The 19,055-nt window shown below is 43.9% G+C and overlaps 1 protein-coding gene across 4 annotated transcripts in view; it reads right to left on the bottom strand.

Annotated features, from left to right (window-relative positions):
* Positions 1 to 19,055, bottom strand: part of LOC115478604 (erythropoietin-like) — a 117,399-nt gene that overhangs the window by 52,651 nt on the left and 45,693 nt on the right. The window contains exon 3 of one of the 4 annotated variants that reach the window (XM_030216086.1): positions 11,370 to 11,520. The exons of the other annotated variants lie outside the window; for them this stretch is intronic. The gene's annotated coding sequence lies outside the window, so the exon portion shown is untranslated. The remainder of the gene's footprint in view (positions 1 to 11,369; positions 11,521 to 19,055) is intronic. 4 annotated transcript variants of the gene reach the window in all.

Below are 19,055 nucleotides of genomic sequence, written 5' to 3'. Positions count from 1 at the left end.
GAAAATTTTTCTTCACCCAACGTGTAATTAAACTCTGGAATTCGTTGCCGGAGAAAGTGGTGAAGGCGGTTAGCTTAGCAGAGTTTAAAAAGGGGTTGGACGGTTTCCTAAAGGACAAGTCCATAAACCGCTACTAAACGGACTTGGAAAAATCCAAAATTCCAGGAATAACATGTATAGAATGTTTGTACGTTTGGGAAGCTTGCCAGGTGCCCTTGGCCTGGATTGGCCGCTGTCGTGGACAGGATGCTGGGCTCGATGGACCCTTGGTCTTTTCCCAGTATGGCATTACTTATGTACTTATGTACATAGTTCCGGAGAGGTGGTTACAGACTCTGGTGTGAACAAATGTAGTATAGGGGTACTATTACAGTACAAGTACAGTAAAGAAGTATCGGTAAATAGGTTGGGGTGATTCAGACAAAATGTTAGGGTGCGATCATGTGTCGGGGTTGAAAACTGTCCATTTCCTGATTAAAATGCCATATTTCATTATTCGGTGTGTATGTCAGATACTGTGGGGTATGCCTTCTTGAACAGGTAAGGTTTTAGTTTTTTTTCAGAATTCTAGACGATTATTCGTAGATTTCAGGCTTTTTGGTAGATAATTCCAGAGCTGTGTGCATATGTAAGAGAAACTTGACGTGTATGTTGATTTATACTTCAGGCTTTTACAACTTGGGAAGTAAAGACTTAAGTATGTTCTGGCTGATTCAATTGTGTTTCTAATTGGTAAGTTATGATAGAGGTGTATAAAATTCTCAATGGGTAAATTCAAATCGATTGTTTACTTTTTCAAAAAGTATAACGACTAAGGGACACTCCATGAGGTTACTTGAAGGGGTATTTTTAATATGACATCTAAGTCTGACTTTGGATGTTTTGCTCAAAACGTCCAGAATCCGAATAGCAAATATAGCCATTTTCATTCTCTCTCTTTTTTTTTTCAAAAATGGCCACTTTCTAGATGTTTTTGTGCTCTGTGCGTTTATCTTTTTGGTCCATTTTTGAAAAAAAAAAAAAATGTCGAAGTGAAAAACGCACAAAATCAAGCCGAAAGGGTCCCAGGTACACATCTCATCTTGTATGGAGAGCCCTCCAAAACCCATCAGAACCTACTGTACCCAACTATACACCACTACAATAGTCCTTATGGCTGTAGGTGTCACTTATATGTGGGTGCAGCAGGTTTTTGGTGGGTTTTGGAGGGCTCACACTTTCCATCACAAGTGTAACAGTTAGAGTGGATTATGGGCCTGGGTCCCATTCGCCACAGTGCACTGCACCGACTACTAGGCTACTCCAGGGACCTGTTTTCTGCTCTAAAAGGACTGGCTATAACATCTGAGGCTGTCATAGAGGCTGGTATGTACTTTTTCTTTTACATCTTTGGGGGTGGGGGTGGGAGGGGGTCAGTGACTTAGTCATTATTAAAACAGGTGTAGTTCAAAACATCTTAGTTTTAGTCCTGGACGTTCCTCTTTTGTTCCATCATGGCTAAGAAAGGTCCAGATCTTCAAAACACCCTAACCCTGCCCTTAACAAGCTCCCAACACACCCCCTTGAGATTTCGATGCACTGCAGAAGAACAGCATAGAAAAATGCCTGGAAAATGGGTTTCAAAAATACAGATGTGGATGTTTTGGTGAAAAAACGCCCAAATACTATGTCAGGGTGTGACCAGTTCAGGTGCTTGGAGTCCCTTGGGTTCCCTGACACACACAACTCTGACCTGGCTTCACTGCTTTTCCAGCTTTAATCAGACATTCCACCACAGAACAAAGATTGAACTTCCCCAGATGTAGTTACTTAACAGTACCCAGTCTTATTTCTCTCCACATCCAAAATAGCCTGGACTTCTATCACTCTTCTCAGATACTGCAGGCTGGCTACGTAGATAGATAGATAGATAGATAGATAGATAGATAGATAGATAGATAGATAGATAGATAGATAGATAGATATAGAGATTAGATAGAGAGATAGATATATATATAGAGAGAGAGAGAGAGAAAGAAAGAGAGAAGAAAGCTAGGAAAAATAAAACCAGTCCTGGCTTTCAGCCCTAATGCCTCTAGGGCCCAGTCGAGAAAACCCAGTGCCCCTCCCCGTCAAAGTTCAAAGGGGTCCAGCTTATTTTACAGTTCAAAATCAGTTCAGTCTCAGTTCATCAAAAAGCTTATCCTCTCCAATAAAAGGAGGGGGAAACCCCTTCTAGCTCACTAGCGCTTAGCCCAGCTAGGACAGCCTCCTTCCATTCAGTGTTTCTAATACAAGCTCCCTCCCCCAGCTGTCAGGTTTTCAACCAAACATTAATGCAAACAGTTCACTCTAACAAAATTGGGTAGCACCCTGGACTTATTAAGGACTTAGCTCTACTTCCATGCTGACCTCAGCCACGTCCTGGGACTGCTCACGGTTCCATTGGGCACCGGCTTCTATCAGATCCATTGGGTTCAACCACTGCCTCATCCTTAGCCTTCTCTCATCCTATCTCCATGAGCTCTAGAACTTCCTTTTCTTGCCCCAGACATGGTGCCTTGGCCCTCCAACCCCTCCCTTGGGATACCACTCGCCTTAATCGGGCTGGTCACCTAGGTGGCCTCCCCAGCTCCCCCTTCTGGTAGATACCTGCATTTGGAAGGGACCCATCCCCTCACCGCCCCACAGCTGCTTTGTGTCTCTTTTTAGACATTTTTCTCTTTCAAAAATGAGCCCCAAATTAGCATATTTAAAACAAATAGCAGAAAATATTTTTTTCACTCAGTGGGTAGTTAAGCTCTGGAACTCATTCCTGGAGCAATCGGTAAAAGTAATTATGGGTTTAAAAGAGTTTTGGATAGATTCCATACACTACCATTGAGATAGACCTGGGGGAAGCCACTTCTTATTCCATTGAATCTTCCTACTTTTTGGGACTCTACCAGGTCGTTCTGACCTGGACTGGCCAGGATATTGCTGCTAGATGGACCCTTGGTTAGACCCAGTAGGACAACTCATGTTCTTATTCCCCATCCTGGCAAGGTTAGTTTTCCTGACATCTGGGATCCTCACTTTTGAATGTACCCTCCACACCATCCAGTGGTCACTGGATACCAGATGACCACCCACTATAACATCAGGAACACATTTCTCCTTCGTAAGCACCAGGTCCAGTTTGTCCCTGTCCTGCATGGACTCCATTACCAGTTGCCGGAACCTTTCTATAGAGAACTAGGATCTGCCTTCTTCTAGATGACATAGCAGTGGGATGTCCAAATCAATATCTGATATATTGAAATCCCTTATCAATAGTACTTCCCTTTCACAGCAATACTGTGAATGTTTTCAGTTAAATCTCTGTTCACTTCTTCTACCTTTGAAGGAGGTCTGTACATTACATCATTGTAAATAGATGTTTCCAAATTAACCCGTGGAGGGGCATAATTGAACGGGGCGCCCAAGTTTTCCTGATGGCATCCTCGCAGGACGTCCCCATGAAGGGGCGGGGAAACCCATATTATCGAAACAAGATGGACGGCCATCTTTTGTTTCGATAATATAGTCAGGGACGCCCAAATCTCCACATTTAGGTCGACATTAGATATGGGCGTCCACGATTTTCGGCGATAATGGAACTCGAGGATGCCCATCTCAGAAATGACCAAATCGAGGCCCTTTGGTCGTGGGAGGAGCCAGCATTCGTAGTGCACTGGTCCTGACATGCCAGTACACCAACTGGGCACCCTAGGGGGCACTGCAGTGGACTTCAGAAAAAGCTCCCATGTGCATAGCTCCCTTACCTTGTGTGCTGAGCCCCCCCAAAACCCACTCCCCACAACTGTACAACACTACCATAGCCCTTAGGGATGAAGGGGGCACCTAGATGTGGGTACAGTGGGTTTGTGGTGGGTTTTGGAGGGCTCACATTTACCACCACGTTTAACAGGTAGGGGGGGATGAGCCTGGGTCCACCTGCCTGAAGTGCACTGCACCCACTAAAACTGCTCCAGGGACCTGCATACTGCTGTCATGGAGTTGAGTATAACATTTGAGGCTGGCATAGAAGCTGGCAAAAAAAAAATTGTAAAGTTTTTTTTTTTTTTTAGGGTGGAAGGGGGTTGGTGACCACTGGGGGAGTAAGGGGAGGTCATTCCTGATTCCCTCCTATGGTCATCTGGTCAGTTCGGGCACCTTTTTGAGGCTTGGTCGCAAGAAAAAATGGACCAAATAAAGTCGGCCAAATGCTCATCAGGGACGCCCTTTTTTTTCCATTATCGGCCGAGGACGCCCATGTGTTAAGCACACCCCAGTCCCACCTTCGCTATGCTTCCGACTCGCCCCCGGGAGCTTTGGTCGTCCCCGTGACGGAAAGCAGTTGAGGACGCCCAAAATCGGCTTTTGATTATGCCGATTTGGGCGACCCTGGGAGAAGGACGCCCATCTCCCAATTTGTGTCGAAAGATGGGCGTCCATTAGTGTCTCCCGACCTCCGCACCTCATAAGCCATTTTTTTCTCTCTTCCTTTCTACCTGTCCTGTACTGTATTATCTTGCCTCTCCTCTATAACTGTATCTGTTGAAGAGGTAGCTTATTATAACATTACTTTTTTCTGCCCCAGACTTAGATCATCCTGCAAGATGTGTGAAATCTCCATCTTGGCTGGCCTCCAGGGTTTGTTTCTAACTTTTTTTGTGTGTGTTCTTCACAGTGTCTCTGGTTAAAGTCCCATTCTTATGTTGATTTTTTATGTTTCAGTTTCATGCTTACTCTTTTCAGTTCCTATTACACTCACCACGCAAGATTGTTAAGTCCATCTGATAAACACTTTTCCCTCCTGCCTTTTATTTGAGTGAGGCTTGGTAGGTAACAAACAATGATTTTTATGGGTTTTAGCATACCATAAGTGATCAGGGAAGTGACTGGGTTTCCTGTCTTTTTCATAGTGCTTCCCCCATACAATACCATACTGGGACCTTTGGTTCCCCCTCTCTTATGGTCTCTGTGCATAAACACCAAGCGAACATACTTTCTACTGCATTGAGTTACATACACCACTTTCATTACACCTCTGAGTTCTACTACTATTGACTCTATGCCATATTCACCTCCATCCTCTATTCTCTGCCAAACTTTGGCTGACTTCATCCATTAAATGTTTGAGAAGATTATGAATTCTTTCACCTCCCCTTTCTTTGGCCCTGCCATATTTTCTTTCTTCTCTGGAATCATGGACAAGGATACTGTGAAACAGTGAAGGCCATAGGGCTAGGTATCCCCAGAAACTCTCTCAGTCTGAGGTTGCAGTTCAGTAACTGCACAGCAGGGGGCGCTAAACCTGCCATGCCAGAGACTCAACAGCAGAGGCAAATGAGCAGAAGAATGTTGGGTTGGCTAGTCAGGAGGGCAGGGCAGGGCAGGACTTGAAAGTGAGGGAAAGGTAGAAGCCCTCCTGCAGCTCAGAACAGACAGACCCTGACACAGAGGTCTCAGGTACAGAGAGAAGCCCCGATACAGAGGCTTCACAGAGAGACAAACAAAACGAGAGGACCCCGAATCAGAGGCCCAGCATATGTGCTTTTTGAATGCTTCTAGTTGCTGTGACCTGGCTGGGGTAAGCCAGTTGTTATTGAGGATTTTGAGCTGTGTGCTGAGGTCTGGACCAGACCTAGAATAATGAGAGAGAGAATAAGAGACTTTACCTTGCCTATGAAGCAACAGGTGGAAAAGTGAATAAATAAAACATTTGTTTGTTGATTGATAAATATCCCTTGTCTGGTGGAGTTATTCCCAGAGACCCCCATACCCCATACCTGTGAAAATCAGACTTGAACTTTCTGTTTTTTGAAGGTTTGATTATGTGGCTTAAAAGTTTTCGTGTGAGAAACACATCTCTCTACCCCCTATGCCATCTTTGCACTTTTTTTTTCCTTTTGATTATAAGTTCCTATAGCTTAATAGAGGCTCTAGTAATTTTCCAAGGACAGTTACATGATTAAACCCCCCCCCCCCCCAATTTTGTTAGATGGCATTGAAGTAGTGGCAAAGATAGTTTAGCATTTATAGTCGGTGTTAGAGTTTCATATAAAAACTGTCTTAGAGTATAGTTCACTTTAGCATTTAAAGTTTACCATAGCAGTTAAAGGAAGCCTCTGTTTAGAGTTTGTCCCATCCACCCAACCCAGGATTTCAGGCTTTTAAGCTAACTTGGGTGATAGAAGATTGAATTATGGCATCCTCATCAGCCAGTAATTAGGTCGTAGGGCCCAATATTCGGAGACTCCTGTCCGCTTGGATCACCTGTGGGAAAGGGAAATGGGACTTGATATACTGCCTTTCTGTGGTATTTTGCAACTACATTCAAAGCAGTTTACATATATTCAGGTACTTATTTTGTACCAGGGGCAATGGAGGGTTAAGTGACTTGCCCAGAGTCACAAGGAGCTGCAGTGGGAATCAAACTCAGTTTCCCAGGATCAAGGTCCACTACACTAACCACTAGGCTATTCCTCCACTCCACTGTGGCTGCCTTAACCCTGATATTCAGCGGCACAAAACCAGGCAGTGCTACTGAACATCGGCTTTTAGGTCAGAGGTGGTACAGGGGCAGCATTGCAGAGTTGCCTGATGCAAAGAGCTCCTGGCTCTCAGAAAAAGAGCCTGTTGCTGATAATTCAGTAAAGTTGAATTTGCATGAAATCAAATCCTTGGAGTACAGTGTGGTTTGTTTGGAGTGGGAATGAGGACACTTGCTCCCCAGACTGGCTGAGTACCCTTGAGAAATCCCACTTAATTCTCTATTGCTTTCCGGTTCTCTATTCCTGCCATGTCCCACGCCCAAGCGCAGATGGGGACATTTGTGACTGTGAGTGGGAGAGAGACTGAGAAAGATAAAATGTGTTATCCTTGTGACCCGGGTGCATATTGGGGTGTTTGAGCCCCCGAGAGAACTGAGCTAGTGGTGGTGAGACCTGGGTTACACTAACATTATTCCTAAGTTGACCCTCCTGTAACCTCAGTTGGTATCTTCTAGTTCTACTGCTTACTCTTCTCTGGATAAGGTTTGCTTGCATATTAATATCTTTCAAGTATTTAAACATCTGTATCATATTAACCCTATCCCTCCTTTCCTCTCTGGGATACATATTCAGGTTCTCAATCTCTTCTTGTAGGTCTCGGCACAAACCCCATATCATTTTTGTCACTTTTCTCTGAACTATTTTAGTATTTTTATGATCTTAGTGAGATGTAGAAGCGTATTTTCAAAGCACTTATTTTTATTTTTTTAAATTATATTTGTACCCCGCGCTTTCCCACTCATAGCAGGCTCAATGCAGTTTACATATTGTATACAGGTACTTATTTGTACCTGGGGCAAAGGAGGGTTAAGTGACTTACCCAGAGTCACAAGGAGCTGCCTGTGCCTGCAGTGGGAATCGAACCCAGTTCCCCAGGACCAAAGTTCACCACTCTAACCACTAGGCCACTCCACTTAGACTTACAAAGTTCAATAACTTTGTAAGTCTAAGTGCTTTGAAAATGAGCACCATAGTAACATAGTAAATGACTGCAGAAAAAGACCTGCATGGTCCATCCAGTCTGCCCAACAAGACAAACTCATATGTGCTACTTTTTGTGTATAACCTACTTTGATTTGTACCTGTCCTCTTCAGGGCACAGACCGTATAAGTCTGCCCAGCACTATCCTCGCCTCCCACCACCGGCTGGCTCTGCCACCCAATCTCGGCTAAGCTCCTTAGGATCCTGAACAGGATTCCTTTATGTTTATCCCACGCGTGTTTGAATTCTGTTACCGTTTTCATTTCCACCACCTCCCGCGGGAGGGCATTCCAAGCATCCACTACTCTCTCCGTGAAAAAATACTTCCTGACATTTTTCTTGAGTCTGCCCCCCTTCAATCTCATTTCATGTCCTCTCGTTCTACCGCCTTCGCACCTCCGGAAAAGGTTCGTTTGCGGATTAATACTTTTCAAATATTTGAACGTCTGTATCATATCACCCCTGTTTCTCCTTTTTCCAGAGTGTACATGTTCAGGTCATCAAGTCTCTCCTCATACGTCTTGTAACGCAAGAGCTACCAATACCCTGAGGATGGACCTGCGTGTAAAATCCACAGTCCTCAGTAAGTAAGTATTAAATAAATGTAATGGATAAAAAAGGAAAGGTATGCCAGCCTTTAAGCGCTAATACCCTTAGACTGAGTGTTATGGAGGGAAATGAAAGGTATTCCAGCCGCTGGGCAGTGGAATACAGGACTACATATTGTGAGCAAGATTAGTTCCCGGTAACCTGAGGGTGGTTGATTCGAAGCCAGTTAGTAACAGCTTCCCAAATACACGATTCCCACTTCAGGCACAGCTCCTCGTGACTCTGGGCAAGTCACTTGGCTCGCAGTGGCCCCAGGTACAAGTAAGTACCTGTATATGTAAGCCGCATCGAGCCTGCCATGAGTTGAAAAGCATGGGGTACAAATGTAGCAAAATAAATAAACAATGAGATGTTCCTGCCGAGTTTCAGATTGTATCTTGCCAACCCCGCCAATGGCGCCTGGCCATCTTCCCCGACGCACAACATTCGATAGTGTTATTCCCTGCACTGCGGATTTTTCCCAGTCCATTTGGTAGTGGTATATGGACTAGTCCATGGTCTCCAAAACTGAACACAGTTCTCTGTGAGGCCTCACCAATGACTTGTACAGGATGTGACAAGGCTACTGCCAGGGCGGCTAGGATGAAGCAGTTAGACCCTGAAATACAAGTACCAGAAGCCATTGCAAGGAGGGAGGCAAAGAGTAGTCTGGAGATAAGGGAATGGATTCCCAGCTTCAGCAGAGGGCGCCAGGGGGATAGCCAGGCTGAGCCTATAATTTCTTCACCCACTAGGGGGAGGCAGAGGGAAGAAGCTCAGTTCCCCTGGATGCACAATCAATATACCATGCGACCCTGCTGGGACAGAGAGGGGCCTAGGGAGAGAGAAGAAGATGATTGGATGGATTATATGGAAGGAGGGGTAGATCAGATGGGGGAAGAATCCCAATGGGGGAGAGAAGCCTCTATGGAGTGGGAGAGTTCCAAGGCAGGGATAGGCAGCTCCTGAGGATTTGGAAATGGTGTTAAGAGGTGAGAGTAACCTGCTTTACTGGAAGCCTGCTTTATTTACCTGCTTTACTGGAAGCCTGATTTATTTGAAAACCTGCTTTATTGGAAGCCTGATTTATTTGGAAACCTGCTTTATTTACCTGCTTTATTTGGAAGCCTCCTTTATTTACCTGCTTACAGAAAGCCTGACTTTGAAAACTTGCCTTGTTCTGGGAAAAACCCTGCGTGGTTGGAAACCTATTTGGTTGGAACCTGTTTGTTTGGGGATAACCTATGTACTGAAGTTTCCTACAACACAACAACCGTTTTAAATGCATATTCCATATTTCTTTATTTAATTCTTTTATACAAATATGCAATAAAAATCTTTCTTAACACACTGCTGTATGCTATAATAATTCACTTACACACTCATTTCCTCACATTCATACTCCCATACAATACAATATAAACTCAATACAATATAACATGACTTGTTTCTGAATTGCTTCCCTTACTGATCTGTATATTCATCAACATATGTTTTCTACCGCACCGGTTATAATATTCATTCCAATGTCCAAATTCCAGCTCAATTCAACTGTTAATTTGTACTAGATGAATCCCCTCTTAAGGTATTATTATCAAGGCAATCGAACCACCACCCTGGGACCCGACATGATTATGTTTCGCTATACATCAGAGTCTTCAGGGGTCTCATGCTCAGCGTTCATGCGCATGAGTGAGTGTCCTGGTGGACATTTTCACCGGCGCATCGCTGGTAGTCGAATACCTGATCACCTTGGAGAGCTGAGCACGAGACCCCTGAAGACGCCTTGATAATAATACCTTGAGAGGGGATTCATCTAGTACAAATTAACAGTTGACTTGATCTGAAATTTGGACATTGGAACAGTGGCGTACCAAGGGGGGGCAGTGGGGGCGGTCCGCCTCGGGTGCACGCCGCTGGGGGGTGCCGCGGTGCACACCTGCTCTGAGTTTGCTGACTTCGTGCGTTCGCTGCAGCTCCCTCTGCCCTGGAACAGGTTACTTCCTGTTCCGGGTCAGAGGGAGCTGCAGCGAACGCGCGAAGTCAGGGAACTCTGAGCAGGCGCGCGCTGCGGCACCCCCCCCCCAGCGGCGTGCACCCGGGGGGGGGGTCCGGGCTGCATCAGAGGGGGGTGCTGCACCCGGGGGGGGGGGGGCGGGGCGCCGCCCTGGGTGTCCGCCCCCCCTAAGAACGCCACTGCATTGGAATGAATATTATAACCGGTGCGGTAGAAAACAGCTTGGCGCCATTAAGGAACTGTGAACTGTATGTGGAGTAGTTGAAGAGGTTTCTGATCTGGAATTCACATTAGAGATCATGAACTATGTGATGATTGAAAATAGAACTAAGAACATAACTGATTGAGGACTAACAAAGCGCTATCGTGATGATGCATATGTTGATAAATATACAGATCAGTAAGGGAAGCAATCCAGAAACAAGTCATGTTATATTGTATTGAGTTTATATTGTATTGTATGGGAGTATGAATGTGAGGAAATGAGTGTGTAAGTGAATTATTATAGCATACAGCAGTGTGTTAAGAAAGAATTTTATTGCATATTTGTATAAAAGAATTAAATAAAGATATATGGATTATGCATTAAAAATGGTTGTTGTGTTGTAGGATGTTTAAATGAATACAACCAATCATTGAGTATTAAACTTAACTTATATTATGTACTGAAGTTTGAGACAGCTGTTATTGGCCGGATAATAAAAATCATTTGACCTAGCCACTGTCTGCCATTTTGGTGAGATCTGGAAGTTTGGCGGGTGGACGGCTCCACTTTGCTGGGAAGCAGTGGACCCTTTTCACAAGAGGAATCACTTTCTTTCTTCTGGTTATACCTCTCTATGCAGCCTAGCATCCTTTTGGCTACAGCCACTGCCTTGTCACATTGTTTTGCCACCTTGAGAACCTCGGACACTGTCACCCCAAGGTCTCTCTCCTGAGCTGTGCTTATCAGTTGCTCACCTTCAATCTCGTACATCTCCTTTGGATTTCTGAAACCCAAGTGCATTACTCTGCACCTCTTTGTTTTAAATTTTAACTGCTAAACATTAGATCATTCTTCTAATTGCTGTAGATCTCTTCTCATGCTTTCTACTCCCTCTGGGGTATCCACTCTGTTGGTAATTTTCGTGTCATCCACAAAAAGGCAAACTTCAGCGATATTGCTCACAAATATATTAACGAGAATTAGCCCCAGCACTGAACCCTGAGGCCCTCCACTACTCACCTTCCTTTCATTCGAGTGGATACCACTTATCACCACCCTCTGTCATCTGTCAGTCAACCAGTTTCCAATCCAGTTCACCACTTTGGGTCCTAACTTCATCCCGCTCAGCTTATTCGTGGGCCTCCTTTGAGGAACCGTATCAAAGGCTTTGCTGAAATCCAAGTAGAAAGAGGATGAAGTTTGAGTGGACAGAAAAGGAGGAAAGAGCTAAAAGGGAAAAATGAACATGTCCGAGACAGATGTGAGGGAATAGAAGAAGACAGGAGGAGTAATGAGAAAGGAACAGCAGCCGAAGACAGACAAGAAAGCAGAAGAGAGAAACTCACTCACACCAACATGATCAAAACAATAAAATGCCCAGACAGCAAAGGTAGAAAAAAGTGTTTTTATTTTTGAATTTATGAACTGCAATATGTTAGTTTTGGGGAAATGTGTACTGTGGATGTCTTTGCATTGTGTTCAGTACAAGAGGAAATGAATTTGTTTCTCTGTCCCACAGTGTTGTGGTAAATGCTGATTTTGACTTCTTGTGATTATCAAGATCTCTATTTGGTGAGGGTCTATCTGTGCATAGGTGCCAACATTTCAAAATTATTAGGAATTCCAGACACAATACAAATAACCTCTCCACGGACACAATGAAGGAACTTGCTCAATACTGGGGGTGCTCAGCAGCACCCACTGGATTGACAGAGCTAGCACCTATGTGGCTGTTTTGTCTGTGACCAAGGTGCAGTATTCTGTTTGCATGTAGTCTGTACTTCTCCTAATAATTTCTATAGTGCTACTAGACGTACGCAGCGCTGTACACATGATATGCAGGCACGTTGTCTCAGTAAGTAGGTGTATTGGTGTTCTAGGTTCCAGTGTAATATTTGTAGTGCTACCAATTAATTCATAGGTAGGTTTTGCTATTTGAATTATAGGAATTAGTGCTACTGTTGTATGTCAGGTTTGCTTCACATATGTTGAGTTGGAATTTTGTTCAGGTTTTGTATTTCACAGAGTGTCTCCTAGTGGAGAGATGTATATTTCTGTTGCTCAGATGACATCAGAATCAGAATATTTTTTATATGTGACTTCCAAGGAGAACTGTCCTACCTGTTGTAGGGGGGGTGGGGGAGTTTTGAGTATGCAGAGCATGCTTACAGTTAACTCATAAGAACTGCTACACTATGTCAAACCAAAGGACCTTAAAACATCTAAGTTATGTTTAAAGAATTAGGGATGTTTCTTATTGATTTCACTTTTCATGTATGTAGATATCATTAAATCGGTAAATTTTAAATTACACAGTTAATTTTTGCCCTGAATTATGCATTTACTTTAAATGTCTATATGTTTGCAAAGATAAAGCAGTTGCTTTAATAAATAACAGAAATTTGTATAATACTGTGCCGAATTATTCCATCCTTACTCAGCTACTCCTTCATGCCACCATGTTGCATAAATTTCTGATAATACGCATAAGCATTACAGATCATATACATAAGCATGGATTAATGAGACAAAGCCAACATGGATTTAGTGAAGGGAAATCTTGCCTCACCAATCTACTACATTTCTTTGAAGGAGTGAACAAACGTGGATAAAGGTGAGCCGGTTGATATCGTGTATCTGGATTTTCAAAAGGCAATTGACAAAGTACCTCATGAAAAACTCTTGAGGAAATTAGAAAGTCATGGGATAAGAGGTAATGTCTTAATGATTAAAAACTGGTTAAAAGACAGAAAACAGAGAGTAGGTTCAAATGGTCAGTATTCTCAATGGAGAAGGGTATATAGTGGGGTTCCCCAGGGGTCTGTGCTGGGACTAATGCTTTTTAACATGTTTGTAAATGAACTAGAGATGGCAATAACTAGTGAGATAATTAAATTTGCTAATGACACAGAGTTATTCAAAGTTATTAAATTGCAAGAGGATTGTGAAATATTGCAAGAGGACCTTACGAGACTGGGAGACTGGGCATCAAAATGGCAGAAGATGTTAATGTGAGCAAGTGCAAAGTGATGCATGTAGAAAAGAGGAACCCAAACTAAAGTGATGCAAGGTTCCGACCAGGAAAAGAATCTAGGTGTCATCGTTGATGATATATTGAAACCTTCTGCTCAGTGTGCAACAGTGGCTAAGAAGGCAAATAAAATGTTAGGACTTATTAGGAAAGAAATGGAAAACAACAATGAGGAAGTTATAATGCCTTTGTATCGCTCCATGGTGTGACCGCACCTTGAATACTGTGTGCAAATCTGGTCACCGTTTCTGAAAAAAAGATGTAATGGAATTAGAAAAGGTACAGAGAAGGGTGACAAAAATGATAAAAGGGGATGGGATGACTTCCCTATGAGGAAAGGCTAAAGCGGCTAGGGCTCTTCAGCTTGGAGAAGAGACGGCTGAGGGGAAATATGATAGAGGTCTATAAAATACTGAGTGGAGTGGAACGGGTAGATGAGAATCGCTTGTTTACTCTTTTCAAAAATACTAGGACTAGGGGGGGCATGAAATGAAGTTACAAAGTAGTAAATTTAAAACAAATTGGAGAAAATATTTCTTCACTCAACATGTAATTAAACGCTGGAATTCGTTGCCAGAGAATGTGGTAAAAACAGTTAGCTTAGCAGTGGGGTTTTAAAAAAAATGTATCATTTAAATATATTACATCAAGAAAAATCCTGAAACACATCAAGCATGATTATACAAAACACTTCAAGAATACACCACTCAGCAATTTAAACATAATCAGACGCTAGATCACGCTTAAGGAGGAGAATTCAACCCAAGAAATACCAAAGGAAGCTGGTCAAAAGAAAAAGGTAAGAAATAAGAAAAGAAACATACAGGGCCAGATGCACTAAACCTAACGAGCCAGCAACGTGGTTTTTAAACTGGTTTTAGCCAGTTTAGCACGCAAGTAGTAAACCAGGACATGCACAAAAAGGGTTCTCTGAGCCATTTTCTTGTCGCGGTAGCAGCTAACAAAAACAGAATGCAAATGAGCTAATTACTATTATAATGTGAATGTGATGCACCATTGTTTCCGACCCCATGGACCGTGGAAAACCTAACGGGAGGTCTGCACCTCTTGGGGCTGCTGTGAGCGGGACTCATGCAGAGGAGGACGCCCATTGCAAAAATTGGAAGAAAAAAAACCATCCAAGTGCTCGTCAGGACGTCCTTCACTCAAAAAAAAAAAAGGACATCCCTGACGAACACTTGGACGTTTCTTTTCTTCAGATTTTGTGATGTGCGTCCTTTTTGGATGTGTTTTTGTTACGTGCCCGAAATGACCACCGCCAGGGAGAATCGGGGATCGGGACATGCGTGGACGTCCAAATCAAAACTATTTGGACATCCGTTTCGATTATGCCCCCTCCAGGTCTTTCTCAGCCAATCACAGTGCGTTTAGCTGACACTGGCGGTGGTCATTTCGGGCACATAAGAAAAACACGTCCAAAAAGGACGCCTATCACAAAATCTGAAGAAAAAAAATGTCCAAGTGCTCATCAGGGACATCCTTTTTTTTTTTTGAGAGTGACGTGTATGAAGGCTTCTTTGGCATGCGCAGAGCAGCCAGCATAACGATTGGCTGCTCTGTGCATGCTCGGCTGGCTGACTGGCTTCTCCTCCTTAGGAAGGAAATCGCGTGCAAATGAGCTAACAGCGAGCAGCTCATTTGCATGCGATTTCCTTCATGCATGCCCGTTTTTTACCGATTTGCTAAGGGATCGGTAAGGGAAGGGATCTTTCCGTGCAGTTAGTGCATCTGGCTGGCAGTGTGTCAATTCCATATTAACTCTACCTTCAGTTCTTTATTATTGTGAATGAAGAAACTAATTGCAAAATCGCAACTGAGAAGGTTCATAAAACACAGAAGTATGTTGATCCAGGAAAAGTAAACACTTAAGTGCTAGAAACGTCTTCCTACCTGACTCCACTTAGATATGTCAGGAAATATAGACATTTTTTCTCCAAGAAATGTGGAATCTGAGAGTCTAAAAAAAAAAAAAGGCTCAAAAGAGCCTCTTTATCTTATAGGGAAAGTGACCAAAAGTATAGATCTAGAGATCACTTTTTCCAAGGAAGTTTCCAAAATTTGAGTAATATTTATACTATCAGAGGACACATCCACAACAGAGTTAACATCTGGAGAGCTTGAACGTTGTCTAGCAACTGGAAGATGATATATCTTATGAAGAGGCAGACAAGCTGAATCCAAATATTTAAACTTAAGTACATAAGTATTGCCAAACTGAGACAGACCAAAGGTATATCAAGCCCAGTATCCTGTTTCCAACAGTGGCCAATCCAGGTCACAAGTACCTGGCAAGATCCCAGAACAGTAAAACAGATTTTATGCTGCTTATCCTAGAAATAAGCAGTGGATTTTCCCTGCTTATTTCCTTTGAGGATATTGTCATAAGTCTAGGAAAATGATTCACACATGGGTATGTTTACTAAGGAGCATTAGTGTTTTTAACCTGCCTATATAGTTAAGGCATGTTAAACGCTAACGTGCCAATACATTCCTATAGGCGCATTAGCATTTAACACGTTAGCGTTTAATGCACGTTAAAAACGCCAACGCTCCTATAGCGCATCTTTCTAAACACAGGAGATAGTTATCAAAGTTTTCCAATCTTTGGTGAACTAACATTTTGCCCTGAGCCATACTAGCTTGTATGGCTTGGGACTGCTGAATTTGAGACTATAAGGCAAGAAATGTTTTCAGAATTAGATTTCTCCTCACATTTGTCAATCCTGGGTAGATGTTAATTAAATAGGGTTGCAGTTCCAGCACACACTGTGTATAGAGATTTTAATGCTGTCCATATAGTCTCCAATGACACCTCTGCAGGCTTTGAAAGGTGGGGGGGGGGGGGGGGGGGGGGGGAGAGGAATAGAAGGAACAGAGGGAAGAACTCCTCTAGCCTCACTCCCTTGTAAAGACTCTCCAAAACCAGGTCTTCCAAACCTGGCTCTGCCTGCAATGAACTCAGCAGCAGAGGCGAATCTTCCCTGTGACATTGCTTCCATTGATAGGAACGACCCCCACTGTTGCCACGTCTCACGGTGGATGAGGAGGAATCGGTCCCACTGGGCTGAGTGATGCCTCACTCCCGAGGTCCAAACTCTCCCACATGTTCTGGCCAGCCAGCGCGTCCTATGAAATGGATGACAAGAAGCCAGTGATCTTAGCCTGCCTCAATCCGAGGTTTGAGGGTTGTCGGGCTTCGGCAGTGATCTTCCCTTTCTTCTTAGGCATCGAAGAAAATTGAAAAATGGCACCAAGACACCAGGTAATAATGAAATGGCAGAGAGAAGAGGAACACCAGCATCACAGTGCAATGCCATCTTGGATCCTCAGCTTAGCAGGATTTAAAAAAGGTTTGGATAATTTCCTAAAAGAAAAATCCATAAGAACATAAGAATAACCATACTGGGTCCATCTAGCCCAGTATCATGTTTTCCAAACAGTGATTGATCCAGGTCACAAGTACCTGACAGAAACCCAAATAGTGGCAACATTCCATTCTACCAGTCCCAGGACAAAATGGGAAAATCCACTGCTTATTTCTAGGATAAGCAGCATAAAATCTGTTTTACTGTTCTGGGATCTTGCTTGGTACTTGTGAACTGGATTGGCCACTGTTGGAAACAGCAGTGGCATACCAAGGGGGGCAGTCCACCCCAGGTGCACGCTGCTGGGGAGGTGCTGCGCGCCTGTTGGCTCCACTCATTCCCTGCTCCCTCTGCCCCGGAACAGGTTACTTCCTGTTCCGGGGCAGAGGGAGCAGGGAACGAGCGAAGCCGACAGACGCGCGGCACCCCCCCCCCCCCCCAGCAGGTAAAAATGCACCGGGGGAAGGGGTGTCCTTTCGCTGGGGGGGGGGGGGGGGTGTCCATCCTTTTGCCAGGGGTGGGGGGGTTGTGCTGCACCCGGGGGGGGGCGCATCGGCGATCCGCCCCGGGTGTCAGCCACCCTGGGAACGCCACTGGGAAACAGGATGCTGGGCTTGACAGACCTTTGCTGTGTCCCAGTATGGCAACGCTTATGTTCGTAGAACACTGTGGTATCAAATGTGTAAATGTTGAGAAAAACATTGATTAGTCCAAGATTTTGTTCATAATGTTGCAAAATTATACTACTGTTGGTGATAGTCTTTGGATTTGTAAAACTTTATTCTATAACTTTTCCAAGTTTATTTACACAGCAGCTTCCTTTCTATCCACAAATGAAGTACTGCGTGTAGGAATAAGTTCACTTCTGGTCCTGGCCTTGACCCCCAAGTCCACGTCTTTTGTTGTCTTCAAATTAAGCCTGCTGATAGTAGTGACCCAGGGATCTGTACTTGAACTGGTGCTTTTTAACATATTTATATATGATCTGGAAATGGGAACAATGAGTGAGGCGAATAAATTTGCAAATGACAGAAAATTATTCAAAGCTGCTAAATCACATGCGGATTGTGAGAAATTAGGAGGCTGGCAGGCAGGGTATTCAAATGGCAGGTGAAACTTAATGTGGACAAGTGCAAAGTGATGAACATTTGGAAGAATAACCCACATTCGCTACTTGATGCTAGGGTCCACTTTCGGAGTCACTGCACAAGAAAAGGATCTAGGTGTAAGAGTGGACAATATGTTGAAATCTTCAGCTCAGAATGTGGTGGTGGCCAAAAAAGCAAACAAAATGTTGATATTCAACCAGGTCCCACTGCTGAGTAACAGCTATGACTCCTCCTGGGTCAGTCTGTGGGTGGAGTTGAGACAGAGACACAAATATGCAAAAACCAGAGTAATAATATTTGTGTAAGAAGCAGTACCATGTCAAAGACACACACACACTCCCTCCAGCTTTATCCAGGGATAACACTTGATCAGGACAAAGAACTAAACTACAAAAAGCCACGTGAAGCAGATCGCTTCAGAATCAACTGTGACGGCGTGGCCGTCCCACACAAGAGTCTGTTCACAAAGTCCTTGCCAACCTGTCTGTAGGAGAATGACAGGAGCCATTTATTTATCTGTATTCTGGACCAGAACCTGCAAAGTTCCTTTCTCCAATCAGAAGGACCTAAGGTGAACACAAGGTGTATCTAGAGAGAGGGAAAGAGTTGAACAGAGCACAAGTGACCAAAATAGGAACCTCTTTTACTAAAGTGTGGTAATATTTTGCAGTCACTTCACATTAACATCAAAAATGAATAAGTGGCGAGGGCAAAGCCTCAGTGATAAATGCAGGGACCATGGCCACCAGCTGTCCTGCATTTACCACACAGGACATTGTTACCGTTCAGGCAACAATCCTACAAAGAGTGGCAGAGAGCTCAGGAGAACTCTGTGTAATGCAATACTGGCTCAATCCAGAAATAAATAAATTGCGTAAACCATGGTGATGCACCCCACTCCCTGAACACATGCCCTCAATCCCTCGCAGTTGACAGCAACACCTCCGATCCCTTCCCTGATGGCAATACCCTCCACCCTCTTGATCCCTTAACTGATGAGAGATTATACTCCCATCAGTCAAAGGCCACTGACCCCTCCCAGAGCCCTACTCTCCCCCTCAACCCAACACCCTGGGACTTACCTGGGAATCTGTAGTGGCCAAGTCAACAGTTCTGAGTGGCACTGAACCCCCTTCACTGCCAGTAGGTCAGTGCCTGAATTCAAAATGGAGTATATGCC

The sequence above is a fragment of the Microcaecilia unicolor genome, chromosome 10 (genome assembly GCF_901765095.1).
Source record: "Microcaecilia unicolor chromosome 10, aMicUni1.1, whole genome shotgun sequence".
Lineage (NCBI taxonomy): Eukaryota > Metazoa > Chordata > Amphibia > Gymnophiona > Siphonopidae > Microcaecilia > Microcaecilia unicolor.
This window is presented reverse-complemented; position numbering and strand designations above follow the sequence as displayed.